The sequence below is a fragment of the Cariama cristata genome, unplaced genomic scaffold (genome assembly GCF_000690535.1).
Source record: "Cariama cristata isolate BGI_N322 unplaced genomic scaffold, ASM69053v1 scaffold25623, whole genome shotgun sequence".
Lineage (NCBI taxonomy): Eukaryota > Metazoa > Chordata > Aves > Cariamiformes > Cariamidae > Cariama > Cariama cristata.
In genome coordinates, this window is record NW_009608332.1 from 58,984 (window position 1) to 75,924 (window position 16,941).

A 16,941-nucleotide genomic window follows, 5' to 3' on the forward strand; every position below is an offset into this window, starting at 1 on the left:
AGCTGGGTTTGGAAGCAGCTGTGTGCCATGACTGGAGCTGTCACCCATCCGGCTGTCCCCTTGCCCTGCCAGAGCGGTGCAAGGAGTGCCGTTCAAAGGACACCCTCCACCTGCTCCTCGAGGCTTGGAGCAGTCCTGGCGCTGGCACTTTTGAAGGAGGAGTTACTGTTTCAAATTTGGGCCCCCACAGTGTTCGTTAGACATTTTGTTGGCAAGATCTGAAATATTGTATAGCAGAAGTCCCATTCTATTGGGAAGAAGGATGATTCAGAGAAGTTTCTGATGGAATTGTATGTTAAGGTTCACTCTTTTCATTTCTGAACTTGGAACTGGGCTCTTTATAGCTGCCACTCCCCTTTGTGTGCGTTTCAGGGCAAAAGTCTTTGCTCTCTGAGGCTTTTCTCACTAGGGGCTTATTTTGATGTTTAGCACACTGTGAGGTGCTTGGCACTTTGCATATTTTCTAATAACTATATTTCCTTTAGGCAGATTCGACAATACTGTTGAAATATATTTTTTTCCTCATGATTAGCAGCATCTTCTATGTCCCTGGTTTCCGATAGGTGAGCAGTCAGATATGTCAGACATTTTATCCCGTGGCTCTGCACAGTTCATGGGCTGACACTGGAACTTGGCCTAAGTGAAAACAGAAGGCGCAGGACTGTGCTGAAGCAGGTTTCCAGCCACTGGAAAACCCCAGTGTTAAAGCCAGGCTTTTAGCAGCACTGTGCTCAGTTTCACAGCTGTAACATGACTGTGGTGTTACCTGTCTTTTGATGTGTGTGCCTTGCTCAACAAATGAGGCCATAAAAAAAAAAAAAGTCATCCTTATTAGGATGTTTAGGTTTCACTTCAAGGAAATAGAAGCAAAATATTTCATGAAGAAAACTGAATAGATCTTTATCAAAGAAAAGGAAAAAAAATTTGGAGAAACAAATAGTATGTGTTTTAGGTAGTAATAATTTTGCAAAATAGACTTTTTCTTCCAAAGGAAGCCTGAATCTAGTTCGGTGTTGCAACAAGTAAAAGAGGCCATGGTGAAAGTAGGGAAGTGAGGAAAGGAGAAGCTCCAGCTCCTCTGGAGCTGTTACCATGTGCTCAGGATTTTTTCTGTGAGACAAGCTTGAAGCTGATGACTTTTAAAATTAACTCCAGGCATCTACTACCATAGGTTTTTGCTGAAGCTAATAGCTTAGTAAGATTTAAAAAACCAAATTAGATGTATAGATGATGGAAATGTTCATGATTATTGTAAATAGGATTTCAGGCTATTTACAGTATAATGAAACCATTAGGCTAAGGAAGCAATCTTAGTCCTGAAAAGAGGACTTCTCCTATTGGATTGTTATTTCATATTTACTCTTACCCAACCTCTTGTGAAAAATCCAGTGCTGATACCCAGCAGAGACCGCATATGGGACTAGATGGATCTTGGGTCAAGTCTACACTTACAAATCCTGTCTCAGCTGTTTTGTATCTGTGAATTGACTACAAATGACTTAACAAAAATGTTTAGTATTTACAGTTTGAACTGTTCAGAAGTGAGCAAATCAGTAATGTGGCATCAATTCCGCTTTCTGCCTGGCTAAATATATAAACCCTTCATAAAGACAGACCCTTGGTTTGGGTTGTTTTGTTGAAGTGGTTTTGATTAGTAATAAAATACAAGATGAAGTCCCATTATAACAGGGCAATAATGTTGCAAGTTTGACAAACATGATTTGTGTAGCTAGCAAATAGTGTGTGGATCATCAAGAGCTAAAGAAAATAATATAAATCATAGCAGGCCATAATGTAAGGAGTGAATGTTGGAGTCATTGTCATGGTGTTTCAGTACCCTTCCCCTTGACATTTGCGACTGTTAAAGTAGACAAGATACATTTGCTCTATGTGTAGCAACAAGGCAAGCAAATGCCCTTCTTGACTTCTATTTAAGAAATAATTGAAGTGTTCATTTAATAAGTAATAATAGGAAAGTATAAATTTAAATATGACAGGTCAAGAATGAAACTATAAAGAAGTTGGATGTGGGCATCATCTGATCTTTCTACAGTATCACATTGAACATTAGTTTGATCTATTAGTCCTTTGCATATGTTGCAAAATCTATCTTTTCCCTCTGTCCACTGGCATAAGTAAGTGTGGGAGGGGGCTGCAGGCTTGACATGAACTTCTTCGAATTACTTCAAACTTTTTTTTTGTTTAGCATTGCTTCTTCTTAAGATTTATTTTCATTTTCTTTGCCAGACAGAACTCCTTCCAGTATTAAAAATTATGGAAAACTTTTTTTTTTTTCAATAGGAGTGTGAACAGTATTGACTATTAAAGACATTACAATACAGTGAAAAGGCATTATTTGTTGCAGTGCTAAACACAAAGAGACGATAAACAATTCTATAGGTTACAAGAACGTAAATCACTGAAAAGAAGTGTATCCAGACTGTGGTGCAGTTAGTGAAGGTGCGGTTTCAGGGCTAGAGGTGTTTAGCAGTTGCTAGAAATCAGCTATGATCTTTGCAGTGCTTTAGTTTAAGTTGTATAACATTTACACTTACTCCAAAAGAAAGACCTGTGCTGTGGAAACAGACTGGATCAATTTTTATATAGATCTACAGTTTACTCAGGGGTTTTGACTGCACTAGGATCTGATGCTTTTCCAATAATTCATGAACAAAAAGTAATAAACTGCAGTAAATCTGATTAACCTCAAACTTAGTTTTAGGAGGATCAGTAGCATTTCAATAAAACAAATACATTGTTATCTCTTCCACTGGGGTTTTTCATTTGGAAAGACACAGTTACCTGAATACAGTATGTGTGAACTGAGCAGATCTGACTCTAACATTTTAGGCTTATTGTATAACAAATAGTTTGCCACGTGACCTAAGAGGATGATGTTTTGGGGCAAACTATTGAATTCCTGTGGGTTATCATTTTGATGTGGTTAATTACATGTACAGTTGTAAGCTTAAGGAATTCTGTTCCTTTTGGCAAAGATTCATCAGTGCGCGAAATTGTACAAAACGCCCTGGATTTTCATACATGAGATTTTCTTAGTTGCTTACTGCATTTCAAAAAACCTTCCTCACTTGTATTTCCCTTTGTAATTGTCTTTGCTATAGGAAAAGTAGTGTGTTCAAAGGCAGTCATTTAATTTTGATAACATCAGAGCTGTAATATTTTTGTTTCCTTGCGATCAGATCTGTCTGTTTCTCTTAGGTTTTCGACAAAGTACGTTCACATAACAAATGCCACAGGCTGCAGAATCCTAGATGTTAAGATGTTGCTCTGATTAAGAGATAGGCAGCCAGCAAATTAGAAATGCTGATCCTCAGAGGCTGAGCTGGAGCTTTGATTAGTCACTAGCAATAAATCTAAAAGTCATATCAAAATATCTTCCTCACGCATAGATAAATATTATGTGTCATGCCTGTCTCTTTTGCAGCGATCCCTCCTGTTCTCTGCAAAAATGACCAGCAGCCAAAATTTGGCACAGTGGCTGCAAGCAGTAGAGTGGTCCATGAAATAATTATGTCATTTATGTAAGGATGAAGGACATAAAATAATACATAGATCAAGTGCCTTGTGTAGACAGCAGCAGCTGCAGCTTACCTGGGCCAATATATCTAATATTAATTTTTCTCACAGTGTATACTGTTTCATAATGGATAATCTAGTCTATGTGGCTTCTCTAAAGCCCCATTCAGCTGTGGAATCTTGCTCAGTGGGGTGCGAAGGCCAATATTGGTGTATTTTTCAGATGGTTTTGCAATTGATCTCATTGCTGCCAGACCCACAGGTGGTGCCTGGGGTGCGCCAGGTTGGGGTTGCAGCTCCGGGCTTCCCCTGGCACTACCCACGCTGGAGCACAAGGTGTTCCCACATGGAGAGCTGAGGCAGGTCCATAGAAGAGGGTTTAAAGTGCCAAACTACCAGCCTCCAGCCACCCCCAGCCCTCTGGGGAACAGGCCTGGGTCTCATGCAGGGCTGCACCAATGCAGGGAGTCTTGCAGAGCCTTGCAGGGTCAATCACATCTGAGCAGCCACGCAGGCAGGAGATCACCAGGGTGTGAGGGCCGTAATGGCTGGGCCAAGACATCTCTTTAAGTAGACTATTGCCCTCCTCAGAGTTGGGAGTACTGTAGCATGGAAAGCTGTAACCTGGAGTACTGAGGCAATGAATGGCTGTGCAAGCTTTGATGCTGTAATAATCCCTGTAAGTATAAATGAGCCTTTGATCATAGCAATTATATAAACATCAATTCATTATTTTCGTAGTGTTTTTCAGCTATTTTTTATATTGTATAACTGAGTTTTAACAGTGTTAATAATGAGAAAAAATCAGTAGTATTCTGAACAAAATCTAATTTCATAAGGGATCTATTTTACAGTTTAATTTTAACCCTTAACTACTTGATTTGCTTTCTAGTTAGTTGGAAATCCATCATGTACTCAAAAGAGCAAGTAGGAAAACCACATAAATAATGAAGTTGAACCCCTGATTTAAATTCAAAGCTCAATTCAGCCTTAGCTATAGAGCTGCAGCTGGCACCTCATAATATAGACACTTAAGTGGCCAGTTGATTTTATCCTCAATGTCCACAGATGAAGTTATAAACTTTCTTTAGAGCTTCACTTCTGCTTCAATGCCTGCCCATGGTTTTAGATCTTCAGACTTCACAATGGCCCTGTGTTTCCCTGGCTGTGTGGAAAGTTCCGATAGAAAACCTGCAAACATCCCGTGTATTTAGCTCTCTGCAGCTGTGCAAACAGCACAATGCATTTTCAATATTCTGCTTTAAACATGCACATGGATAATTGAACTTCAAAGCAACAGCTCTGCTAATTCTTTTATGAAGATGCAAATTACTAGTGTGACTTCTCACCAGATTGGGAGCTTAATGGAACAATCAGTCTGATCTAAATCCGCCCTGAGGCATGAGCACAGTTGGGGGTATTTCTGTGAGTCTAATCCATACTTTACTCACTGGCAGGGTGCAAAACTAATAGTAGCCTGGAGTTAGCAAAGTTTTCGCATTCCAGTCCCAATACTCGTGTTACCTCCCCTTATAACCTACATTATTTCGGGAACAAGGGCCCTGATTCTGGTATTATTTGCAGAGAACAAGCATGAAGATAAAAATTTAACCAGGGAAAAAAATTCAAAGTCTTCTCAAAGATTTAGTATGGGAAGATGGAGTATATGTGGAATTCAGTGTCTTCCTTTTCAGCAAAACCATGCTCAATGGTCATTGAAATACATGGCATATTTGGCTCCAGTATATATATTTCCTGGTATATTTTTTAAGTGAGCCTTAACTTGATAAATGCTTGGCATCTTCTCTTCTGACCATTAACTTTGTCCAGCCAGCTTTTAAATGAAAGTCTGAAAAATACATTAGGTGCCTCAAAGGCAGCCAAAGCAGTTTACCATCTTGCTTTCCAGTTCACAGAAACAGATGTGAAAGTTTAACTTGTAGCTATTGAGAAGTCCAGCTCTAGTTAATTCAATGTAGAAAATTAAGGCCCAAGAGGAATAAATGGCTTTGGTCATGCCTTCACACTTTTGCCTATCTCCACAGATACACCTCAAATGAGCTGAAATAACACAGGTTGTTTCTTTTTTTAAAAGCAAGATATTGTGAACATTTGAAATAAATGCGAATTTCAACTTGGAAATGCAATTTGAATTTCCATGGAAGGCCACATAAAACCTTATGGCCTATATTTCCAAGTAGCTGGTAATTTGTAATACAAGAGAATCTTTTCTTTCAGTAAGTGCTAAGGATCTGTGGGCTGAAATTTTGCACCTTTTAAGGTCTCTCCATCTGAAATGCATGTATGCATGTAGAGGGAAATGTCCTGCTGTTCTTCAGTCCTAAACATGGATGGGTTTTTTACATGTTTTAACAAGTTGCCAGCTTCTCAAAGGGAATGCAAACAGGGCAGCTATGCTGATTTTGGCTGGAGTAGAGTTAATTTTCTTCATAGTAGGTGGTATGGGGCTATATCTGGACTTGTGCTGGGAACAGTGTTGATAACACAGGGATGTTTCCCTTGTTGCTGAGCAGGGCTTGCACAGCGCCAAGGCTTTTTCTGCTCCTCACCCCACCCCACCAGCGAGTGGGCTGGGGGTGCACAAGGAGTTGGGAGGGGACACAGCGGGGACAGCTGACCCCAGCTGACCCAAGGGATATTCCATACCATATGGCATCACACTCAGCATATGAAGTGGGGGGAGAAGAAGGAAGGGGGGATGTTTGGAGCGATGGTGTTTGTCTTCCCAAGTAACTGTTACGTGTAATGGAGACCTCCTTTCCTGGAGATGGCTGAACACCTGCCTGCCCATGGGAAGCGGTGAATGAATTCCTTGTTTTGCTTTGCTTGCAGGCACGGCTTTGGCTTTACCTATTAAACTGCCTTGATCTCAACCCATGAGTTTTCTTACTTTTACCCTTCTGATTCTCTCCCCTATCCCACTGGGGAGGAGTGAGCGAGCAGCTGTGTGGGGCTTAGTTGCTGGCTGAGGTTAAACCATGACAGTCCTTTTTGGCACCCAATGTGGGGCTTGAAGAGTTCAAGATAACAACTGGTTTGATTGGAGTGTGCTGGATCAAATTTATAGCTGTAATTGCTGTTTAACTGTTAATTGGCAGGCTTCTGTACTTGCCATGGGGCTTGCTTGCCTTACTGTATATTAGAGTCTAGTGCTCGTTAGTGGCTGCTTTTTGCTTTCACTGCTTGCTGAACTGCTGTACTGCTGATCATCTTTCTCTGCTGTGCCTGGGAACATTTTGATAACAGCAACGCCTGGGCTGGCAGATTGCCATGGCATCGCTGCTGTTTCTGTGCTGCTGTACTGGACAGGCTGGAACTCCAATGTGAACTCGAGTCGAAGGGACTGTGACCTGTGGATGAGTCCATGTGGGAGCAGGTATATATTGAAGCATCTGTGGCCGTGGTTATGTCTGTGCTGCAGCAGGTATACCTCTGAAGGGCTTGTGGCCCAAGGATAAGCCCATGCTGGAGAAGGTTCTCCACAAAGCATCTGTGGCTGTGGAGAAGTCTATGCTGCAGCAGGTACACCTCGAAGCATTGGTGGCTGTGCATGAGGTCATGCTGGAGCACTTCAAAGCATGTAGCCATGGATAAGCCCATGACAAAGTAGGTACACCCCTGGAGGGACTGCAGCCATGGGTAAAGCCATGTTGGAGCAAGTTTACTTCTGAAGGGACTGTTACTGTGGGTAAGGCCATGCTGGAGCAGGTGTACCTCAAAGCGACTGTGGCTGTGGATGAGTCTATGCCACAGCAGGCATACCACTGAAGAGACTGTGGCTCGTAGATAAGGCTCCACTTGGAGTAGGTACAACCCTAAGGGACTGCAGTCTGTGGATAAGTCCAGGCTAGAGCAGAGGGGCAAAGGGAGGAGTTCATTGCAATGCTAAACCCTTTGGACTGGTCCAAAGAGACCAGGGGTGGAGATTGTAATGGAAATATCTTTAAATTGTTGTAACCCAAGAGTTGAGTTGCATGTTACAGGAATTACTGTACACCTGAACCAACGGAGGACATGCCTTATAAGAAGTAGTGCAAGTGCTTGGTTGCCAGCTGGGGTTAAACCACGACAATGGCAAAGGGTAAAGTGTGGAATGAGAATTCTTTTCGTGGGGTGGATGTAGCAACAGAGGTACTCCTGGCAGCTCATTAGTTTGTACCTTACTTGCACTAATGCTGGGGCAGTAACAGGTTGTCGTATATAATCCCATTGCCCCTGTTGAAGGCCAGTCAGATTTTAGCAAGGAGAAGAAACCTCTCCTCCCTGTGCAGCGCCAGTTCTGTACATCAGAGCCAGAGTGCCACTGAGCTGGCACAGAAGGCGGGTGTTGGACATGGAGTGGGTAGCATTTACTTATTTATTCATTACCTCTTTTTTTCTCTTCTCCTCTCTACTCTTTGATCAGAGGCTCTCTACATTTTTTATTTTACCTCCTTGTGCTCCATTTCCCAATCTTTTTTTCTCTACTGAGTTATTTCCTCTGGGTCTTTTTTCCTATTCATTTTTTCACAGCATTTTTGAGGCAGAAAATGCATCAAAGATGCTTCAAGTTTGAGCTGAACTTTAAAACCCACAGTCTTTGAGGGAGTTCAGGGCTAAGGTGGATGCACTTCCCTCCTTGGTGAGGAGGATGGGGTGGGCCCAGCATGTCCAGTTGGTCAGGCAGCCTTGGCTGGCAGGGCAGGTACTGTCCCCAACAAGGACCAGAACAAAGTAGCAGCAGTCTGGTGGGAGCTGCTCACCTGAGCGAAAAAAGCACCACAGCCTGCCGCCTAACCACTGTAACCACTGCTGTGCCTCAGTGGTGGAAACACAAATACTTTAATCTGAAATTTTCCAAAGCCTCAATATTTGGTATGCGAAAAAGAGAAATGCTGCAAGTTGTAGAAAAAGTCCACAGTAACAGAGATGCTCTTGTAGTGTCAGTAGCAAGCAGCACGGAGGTGAGCAATGATGACCTTCAAAAGCTGCCTGTAAACAATGATGCAACTTCCCTGCTAGGGCAATACCGTGAAAACCAATTGTGTGAGCTCGGGAGAGGGAAGTTGGGAAGTGGTGATTCCCTGTGCTCTCCCCAGGAGCTGGCACAGGGGCAAGAGCACAGGTGAGTGTCTCACTGCAGATTCATCTGCTCTGGCCCGCTTCCAGGAGTTTACCTTGCCACCAAATTATCCTCTTAACAGAAGGGAAATGCTAGGAGCCAGTGCAGCCATGTGCAAGCACCCCTGAAAGACGTGGCCTGCTGGCACTTCTTTAAATCTGGCATTTAAAATTGTTCAGACAGATGGAACAAAAGTATGTAATAAAATGTGACATTTTATTTTATCATCTATATTTGTTAAGTGAATTCTGATAATTCCCACTGTCAGTAGCACTGAATGCGAATCAGATTCTGACAATTTGCCATTTATAAAAACCAACTCCAGGGGTCAGACAGAAAAACAAAAAGTAATAATTAATTACAGAATACACATTCATCCATGGAATCTGGCTACAGTGGGTGATAGCTCAGCCTAACAGAAAAAAATGACACAACTCCAAAAAGTCACAGCTTCTATAGTCAATCATTTACAGACTACTTCTCAGTACCAATTGCCTACTTTGTGGTTCTCCTTATATATATTTCTATGTATCAAGGTTTTATTAGAAATTCAGAAAGAAAAAGCATATTTGTTTTCCTCACTGTCTTCGGAGTTAGTCCCACTTCTTTGCTTTGGTGTGTAACTGAGCACCTTCTCTCTGTCCTCTTCAAAGCCCAGCTCCATTTGATACATGCTGTGTCTCCCTCTCGGTGTTTCACTCCCTGCTGCCCTGGACACACTCCCAGAGCCTCTGCAGAGCACAGGTACAGCTGGCAGCTCTCACCAACTGCAGCAGATAGCCGCACTGATTTAACTTCCAATTCTTTATTCAAGAGAAGCTAACCCTGAGGGTCAGCACTGCTGGCTTTGGCATAAGCACAGAGCTTCCCCTGAAAATTGGCATAAACACAGTGAGCCGTGATGCTTTGAAAGATTGCCCCCTACCCCTCCTTTTCCAATTCGGTCAAGGACTTCAGCAGCAATTATATCACTTAATGTTTATTTGGTGCTAAATTGGGAATATTAAGCAGTAAATGATTGAACTTTTAATTAGCAATTAAATTAAAAGCAGCCTCCTTGCTGCAAGAGAAGTGTCATTGAGAACTAGCTTTATATCTGACAGTATTTTGCAAACAGCTGTGCTGCATTTTATAGGTGACACTTTTCTGGGGCCTAGCCCTGAGTTTGCGATGACTACTTACTCCTACTACAAACATGAATAGTTTGCATCCCTAGGACATATCAAAAATACATGTGCAGAGGTAAATATTAATTCCACTGTAGCAGCAAGTAGAAGTCCCAACTTCAGAGCAGAAACTGCTGTGTTAGTATCAGCATAACTGAAACACACCCCAGCCTTGAATGCTGACAGTCTAAGGAATTGCAATAATTGCATAGATGCTTACACAAATGCCTGGAAAAGATAGCCATGCTACTACTAAAATTCGTTGTCACTATTCATTTATGGTACCAATTTTCTCACTGAAGAAGCCAAAGTAGGCAACAAAGTACTGCCATGTGTTTATAAGGTGCAGAAATGAGCTGGAAGTTGGAGATACAAGGGATGGGTTTGTCCAAGTATCTTCCCTTGAGGATCTCGTTAACAGGGGGGTTTATGGTCTGGAAATGGCTCGCTTGGAAATGGCTGTTCCCTCGATGGCAGCAGGCAGTGACTGCAAACCCAGCTGCTTGCAGGTGGGGAACAGGGCACAGGACCTGCTGATCCTGCCAAATTTCAAACTCCTGCAAGCCCAGCCTCTTGCTCCCCAAAGTGTGGCATCCCTCATCCGTGCAAACACAGTACCTATACCCTGGCTGCCACTGGTGGTTGAAAAATACGTGGCTGAATGTAAGTGAAGCCTCTTGTTTGCATCCTTCCGCTCCAGGATCGATGCTGACCTCTTGCTGCATTGATGCTGCAAGGGAAACTCCCCAGCACTGTCGTTGCTCTTAGTGTCAGCTTTATCTCTTTCAGGCTTCCTGAAGGCTGTCTACTTAAATGATACATACAACATTTCACTTTTAAGGAACTTGTCCCTTGGGGTAACCTATGCTGTTTGATGATGCTGAGGAGCGAAGGGAGTAACTGAATGAAGACAGCGTGGGCAGGCCATCAGCTCGTTGAACAAGCAGCAAGCTCCCTGTAGATAGCACTCTCACTGCTGCACGAGTTTGTTTTGACCACTGACTCTCATGTTGTTCCTTTCCAAGTAGTCTAAAAATGCGCACTTATTTGGTGGGTTTGTTTTTTTCTATATCAGAATTATAAGTGAACATTGAGGAGTATTTTCAGGAAGCCAGTTTCAAGTGGGGACGTATTCAGTAGGTGCACCAAACACTGAGCTTCTGTCAGGGAATGGCTGGATGAAAGCTGGGTTTTTGATTGCACCTCTGAACAATACACAGGCCAAAAATTATTTGCAAAAATTATTCAGCAACACATTTCAAATAATGCATATTTTAAGTAAATCATTATGGGCCATACTCAAATAGGAAAAGAGGCAAAATAGTTGATGAATTATTCATGCAGCTTTAGCACTACCGTAATAAATATTACATGGTGTTGGAGGGAAATGAAGGATTTTGAAGTGGAGAAAGAAATTAACTGTGAAGGAAAAGCACCTGAAAATCGGAGAAGGTGAATACACAGATTTGAGATATGTGAATAATAATGAAGAGACTAACGGGAGAAAATAAAAAGGATGACAACTGCGAATCGCTTTGAGAGGCAAAATACTCTTCTTCTTTAGTTCTTTCTCTACAGAGAATATACAAACTTCTCAAACTTCCTTCAGCTCTGTTTAAAAACAAAACAAAGAAAACAGAAGAAGACCCCCTAGAGTTTGCCAGGTGGGAACATACCTAGGTCTGGCTAAAGGGAATTACATGATCAGAGGTATTGATTTACAAAAGGGCCATAACATTTGGAGAAAAATACCACTTTGAATATCAAATAACATGTTACACTTATTTTGCAGAGTGACTTTTCTCACCAGCTTAATACTGAACTAGGACAATAGGATTGTGTATTTTTAAAGGACAGAATCCATAAGGCTTCTGTTGTGCTTTGGGTGGGCACATTCAGCAGCATTAGCTGCCGTGCCATTAAGCACGTCTGAGTGGTCAGTCAAATCTCCTCTGACATACTGCATCAAGTAACAACGTCATTAATTCCTTGTTTGCTGTTTTGCTCAGGTGTAGTGTGTACAGATTCTTACTCATCTTACCAGTTGACTCTTCATTTTAACAACTGAAAAATTAGTATTTTTTTTTTAGTCTTATTTTTGTGTGAGAGAGGTATTTAACCTTTTTTTCCTTCCAAATCCCTTCCTATTTCCCTTCCTTTTCAACAGTAAGTAGAAAATGGGAGAGAAAAGAGGAAACAAGTCAGAAAACCACAACATATTCCAAACAGATTTTGAAAAAACTAACTTTTCTAAAAGTGGAAATGAAGACACATTACACATTTTTTCCCCATTGACAATGGACTTGGGCTTCTTTTAACCTCAGGAATAACATATTAAAATGAAATGTTTTACGATTGTCATTCTGTAAATGTCTCATTTACAAAATCTGTCATGGGCATACCAGTCTCCTCCTCATTGGACATTTACCAGCCTTAGCATATCAATCCATCTTTTGCACATCTGCTCAGAAAATGTAATTAGTTATACCCATATGCTGGAGAAGTACATGCTAAAACGTAAGAAACAGAAAAGGCCAAGCCTTGACAGCCTTTCTCCTTCCTATTATGTGTATTTTCTCAAAGACTCAGAAAAATGAGCAGCTTTTCTTGCCCTCTGCCACAGGGTGGGGATATCACAGTGTCCTAAGCAACTTCAAGAGAACAGGCAAAGGCAATTTATAGTTGATTCTAATACTTTTGGTTCTATTCTTTTGAGGACAATCATTTATATTGTAAAAAGATGTAATATTCTCCAAATAGACATACTTTCTTTCCCTGGTCATTAACATACTTATGAACTTGTCCTTGTGATGAAATTATAAATAAGATGGACAGGGATCCTCATTTGAAGTTTTGTGACATGGGAGACACAGATGAGAAGTTCTTGCTACACAAAATGACACTCATACGTAGCAAATACAGAAACTCTAAGCTTGTTGATCAGCTTTTTCATAGCCGTGCTCGATTTTGCTGGCAAGTGGCAAAGGAGAGAGGGACTACAATCCAAAACCGAACTATGCCTCAGCAACCAAAAGTTGGTTCAGTGGCATCTTCGTGCCACTTTGGCTCGTGGGTAGAGCTGTTCAACATTCAGCAGCGTTCAACCCCTGTGTTCAGTGGCCATGTCTCTGCAAAAGGGCCAAGCAGAAGGCTGGCATAACTCTCTTGGACTTTACTCAGCTACAGGATCCTCTAAAATTTGCTTTTTTCACTAAACAATGTTAATTACCTTGCATTCGTATTAGGCTCTTCTTTTTTATGATACCATAGTTCAAGGCTATAGATACTGGAATAGAGCTGTTATAACTATGATTTATCCATTAATCCCAGCTTCTTCAAAGTTAACCCCAAAGGATGAAATATGCTCTGGATACAATATAGTTCCATCTCCATGGCAAGGGATTTGCACCTGTTCCCAGAATCTGCTGTAATGAAACATTAGTTTAGTTTTTTCCTGGACGGTACTTTATCAACCTCAGTTGGTGGCAAGTTTAAAAAACAAGATTACAATTCAATTTACAAGAGATTTGAGCTTTCAAGAGGACCTCACTGTCATGATGTGGAGCAGAAGCCACTGGCCACTAGTTAAATGATATGGTACAAAACAAATTCTGAAAATGCTGAACTCTGTCAACTCTGTTTTCTTGTTTTCTTACTGAAATCCAAAACAATGTGTCACTGTTCACTATCTGAATTGATTTGGTGTTACAGAAACACTATTTTAAGTTCATCTCTGACACACCACATTTAGTTGTTATGTTGTTTAATGGCTGTACATTTTTCTTAAAAAAAAACCAAAACAAAACCAACTTTCAAATTGTTAGCATTCTTTTACTTCAGTGGGAGTTTCAAAATCAAAGCTGCTGTACCTCCATCCTCCCACTTTTCTTTTAGAATTAATTGGGAAAAAAGAAAAGCTCTCTAATTATACAGATTTAGCTTTTCTTTATAAACTGGCTATTTTAAGATCTGTTTACAAGATTACAATATGAAACATCATTCCAAAACAGTGTGAATTGATTACATCCTTCTGAAGAACATGTAGCAGTAGAATATGCATTTGTAGCTGTTACACTGCCCTATAATTAAGGCTTTATTGCTTCCCTTCTAAACATGTGTTGCTGCTGCTGGAGAACAGCTGAGATACTTAAGATGAGACAATGGAAAATGCTCCCCCCTCAAAAAAAATTCATCCCCCAGCCTTTTAGAAACAAATGGCAGAAGCACAGTGGTCACTACCAAATATAAGAGTAAGTCAAGATACTGATTATCTTTTTCTGCTCCTGTTTCTTTTTAATGAGCAAATTTTCCCCAAATACTATTAATAATTTGAATGTTGCTTAATTGGGAGACTTTGTATTAGAACAGCTGAACACAGTGTTTGGTCTTTTCATTCATTTCCATGGATTCTGGATAACAGCATAATGACGAAGTAGTCGGCAATCACATTGGGAATATTCACGTATCCCAGAATGAATGAACAGACCCCAAAACAAAAGGCACCATATAAATACATTTGCGTGATTAGAATTACTCAGGGAGATCAATTCTACTCTGAACTGATTTCACGTTTTTGAAGAACTGAAATTAATACTGAAATGTTCCTTATGAGCTCTTGTGAGATGAGTGAGCTCTATGTCAGCTGCCAGCCTTATGGGCACAGGGCCGTGCCATCGGACACTGCCCTGGCCTTTTTATGGAGTTACACACATGTTCCTACATCCTTGCTATAAAATAGCTGTACCACAAACAATGAATGAGAGCAAGCTAACATCGGGGTCTGTGTTATTGGAGGGGGACTCCCAAGGAATATCTTCACAGCCTTGCAGTTTATTTGTTCTGAATAAATACTTTTGATAAATGAGATGACATATTAAAGAGCTGATACGAAATAATACTGTTTTCCACAAAGTTAATCCATAAGATGAATGCTTCTAAGGGCAGTTGAACATATATAGCAATAACGTTGATCGGCTTTGTCAAGTTGCAGACAATGACTCTCTCAGCAGTTAAGCCAGAATTCCCATAGCAACCCTCACAAACTTCAGACGTAACATGTAACACACACATTCGGTGTGGGTAACAAGCCATATAAAGTGGGAACAGGAACATTTTGAGTTAAGGGTTAAAAACTAAGCTAAATATAATTTGAATTATGAAAGCAAATATCTTTTTAATTGTATCCAAGGTATTTTTTTTCCTTCCATACTATTTTTTGATCTATATTCTGAAATGTATGCGTAGACTGCAGTCCAAGTGACAGATGAGAGTTATCTTTGTACCACTCTCAGAAATCTCAGTAATGAGACAAAGTACAGTAGCTCCTGTTGCTCCTCAGCATCTCTCTCGGCACTGGGGCATCGCGGTGGCTAAGAGAACCAGGATTACCTTTCCCCAGGGTGTGCCTGGCTCCCGGCCCTCCGTGTCCTGCTCTTCGCCAACTGCTCCGTCAGGGGACTGTGCATCCTGTCCTAATGTCACTGTCAAAGCCCTCATTAAATCTGGGTGAGGGGCTCAGCCGGTGAGCAGGAACCAGTGTGGGACATGTAGGAAGTGGCTTTGGAGCTCTTATGGAAAGGGAAAATAAAAAAAATAATTGGGGAATGTCTTCTACTGGCATCTCTGCATTTTAGCCAGATAGGGCATGGCTTTTTTTACCTTGGTTAAATGAAGCTGGCTAAGACTTTTTGGTTTGACTCAGTACTGCCTTTCTGTATTAGATGTTCTGGATAGGGCTGATGCTGGTCTGTACTGAGAGTGTCTCTGCTTCAGCAAAAATGCATAAATGAAGAAAAGGCTAATATAAAAAAAAGATTCTAGGTTCAGTCTTCAGCAGAAGTGTATTTCTTCATTTGCTGGACCCATATGTAACAAAATGAGGCACAACTGTATTTGTATAATAATTTTAAATTCTTTTAAGAATTGTGTGCTGTAGGACACAATCATCATCACAGAAGATTATAAATTAGTTGCTTTTTCTGCTTTTGTGCCTCCCCTTTTATATTTCTCCATTCTTTTTCTTCCCCACAATGAGATGGTAGCAAAATACCTGCAATCAGAGGAATAAAGCAACATGCTGGAAGGCACCATTAATTACTGAACAACTTAGTTTACTATGTTAAGCTGCCACAATTAGTTTGCTTACAAAATTTGTACTGTCCTGTCATTGAATGAACACATAGTCTCCAAAGAGCTATTCTCACTTAGCTATTTTCTCTCAAACCTGAGTACAAATCCTTCTCTAACCTTGGCTTTAGCCTTGCTTTTATGTCAGCAGAGTATCTGACAGGTTTTTTTGTTTCTTGCAAAGGTATTGCTGGTGGACAAAAGTAGGAGAGGATGTACTATATTCCTGTAATAGTTTTTCTCTTCATAGAATTACTCTCAATTTTCACTTTATTTCATAGACTCATAGATTACTTTTGAGGTTGAAGGGGACCTCAGAGGAGGTTGAAAGGACTTCCTTTGTTTGCTTTTATTAGGTAGAAACTTTGGACTCTTGTGCTGTGTATATTGAAGTACCAAGCAGTAAGAAGAGTTCAAAAAGCATTAGCAATGCTGAAACTTCAGTGAGCTGCTGCTCATTTAGGCAGTCCCTGACAGCCTTAAGGGCTCACTACCAGCTTTGTGGGGCCCACACAATTCTTATGGGCTCATGGGCGGGAGGTGCTGATCTTCAGAGCAACTCTGGCTTTCTCTTGTAAGCCAACAGCCAAATAATGCAGTGCCTAGGCAAAAAAACAGTTCTCCACTTAGAAGTAAGGAGCTTTGTGATAGTTGTACACAAAAGGAGCTTCTTGCTCAGCTCTCATTTTACATACTATTTTTTTACCTCCTGGTGAAAGCTTAGTTTATTATTTGAATGAACATAATTCTAGACTACAAATAAAAAAATAAACATCTTATTTCTTTTCATTTGCAAAAGAGCCTGGTGAGATGCTTTACTTTTGTAAAAAAAAAAAAAACAAAACAAAAAAAAACAAAACAAAAAACCAAACCCAAATTATAACATTGCAACCACTTATTTTTTGTTTAAAGAAGTTAATTCAAAAAGGCAATTCAGTTGCTCTGTAAGCTGACATAGTGTTATAACAGTTACTTAAAGAACAGTGAATC